Here is a 2,132-nt window from a genome sequence, read left to right as displayed (position 1 = left end):
CTGTTTTATCTTATCGCGATGCCGATAGCGAGTCTGAACCACTTTTCCAGCATGTTATCAGTATAATGGTGGTGATCAACGAAATCTGACACCGCGAGAGGGCGAGAGTAAAATTTATACGGGATTTTACCGTTGTTTTCTCTTCAAGATTCTATTCTTCGGAAGTTACAGGGATGATTCTTCCTGCTCTCATGTTTTCTATTTTTTCATTGTACAAAATCAGTATCATTCACCGCAAATTATAGATGTATCAAGATAAGTAAACAAGATCACTTACTCAAGTTATCATTCCTTGGTCAATATTCAGAAACACTTGTTCTCCCATTAGGAATATTTTCAAAACCCACAGATATTATGTAGGACTCGTCGGTGTCTCTTTTCTTATATGATAGGTGCAGAATACATGTTGAACTATCTTTCGAATCATGAGTACATTCCTGAAAGTCACAATAACTTCCACAAGAGCTGACGTGAAATAAGGAGCCAAGGAGCCACGCGCGCTTTTTAGTCTCTCGTGGCCCAGGCGTGCCCAGCAATACTGTCCTGTGCCCGGGTCTTGTGTGTTTAGGAAGGCGCTTGTAACTTGTTTTCATAATCAGCGGAATTTCCTGTCGTATTCTTCCCAAGGCCTTAGTTGTTGATTTTTGTTTGTGTTTCTTTGGTGTACTTGTTTGTAATCCTCGCTTAGTGGTCCAGTATTGTGTCGGCTCTCTCTCTCTCTCTCTCTCTCTCGTAGTAGTAGTAGTAGTAGTAGTAGTACAGTATGATGATAGTAGTAGTAGTAGTAGTAGTAGTAGTAGTAAAAAAAATACACCACTATTTTCACATGCACGCACGTGTATGGAGACAAAAAAAGATGACCATGTAACTACTAATAATATATGCATAGCCTACATACATTAAGGAAAATCAAAATCAAAATGTATAGAATCTGTGATATACTATAACATAAAGCTTATGTATATGATACATACTCATATCTATGATTTTAATGAAACATTCCTCATTAGTTAGCATTACACAGAGAAGATAAAAGTCCACGTCCTCTTACTTCCGTGCACCAGCCCATTTTCATTTGTAAAAAGCAATCAAGCCATATACATATGTACACTGGAGGATGTGAAGGATCTTATAATTATATACTGTATATGAATAGTACTGATGCTGCAGGTGCAACAACTGTGATACATAGTTTTAATAGTGAAATCAGCATATTCAATAAAGGGAGTATTTTTAACATTTAAGTGCTTTTTTTCATTGGTTTCATTATCAAAACAGTTCATGTATCAGATAAAGGATTGGGTTCACAAACATACTTATAATTTTCTTAACAAAGAAAATCTCTCAATAAATGTTTGTCTTAAAAAGAAAATTCTGTATGTTCACTTCTATGGAAAAATTATGTTATTGAAAACAAAGGGAAACAACAATATAATATACTGAAGAAGTCAACACTTTAATACCTTCTTCTATTGCCAATAGCTGCCACTCAGGTTCAAGACGGGGAACAGTCTGAGTCAGGTACCAAACCTTGACCGTTACCTTCCCTATAACTTATAAATAAAGGATTGGCATTAATCATAAAAACTTAGTCTTAAAATGTTATTTCAGGCAAGTTCCAAAATTTCTGCTTTAATTTGTATCTCCTGAGCTTACATGAGCTGTATCGGTAGCTTGGTTTATGTAAGCAAAATCAATTTACTCTTCAAAACAAAACAAAAAAATATTAAGGTTACTCATGTTCCTTTAAGTAGTTCAAGGACTTCATATCATTATCATCATTAACTTTTTCTCCATTGGTAGGGTTGTAAATCATGGACCTGTCCTGTACTCAAAATATCAACAAGAATTTCTGCTTTAATATTTTGAGTTATTATTGCTCCATCAAGACATGTCCATGCACAATGAATGGAAAAGCAAAGATTTCTCCACACTAACAAACTCTTGGCTCCTCATGTTTCTGCTCACTGTATTGGGCAATTTTTTCTCTCTCAGTGAAAATTAAGCTCATACTGAAAGGTTGTTATTTCGATACCATGGAGAAAATTCCATGCAAATCAGTGTCTGATACAAAGCGAGTCTTCGAGGAAACATCCAAATGCTGGAAGCAGAAGACCAATGTACTATAATTC

Source organism: Portunus trituberculatus, chromosome 44 (genome assembly GCF_017591435.1).
Source record: "Portunus trituberculatus isolate SZX2019 chromosome 44, ASM1759143v1, whole genome shotgun sequence".
NCBI lineage: Eukaryota > Metazoa > Arthropoda > Malacostraca > Decapoda > Portunidae > Portunus > Portunus trituberculatus.
This window is presented reverse-complemented; position numbering follows the sequence as displayed.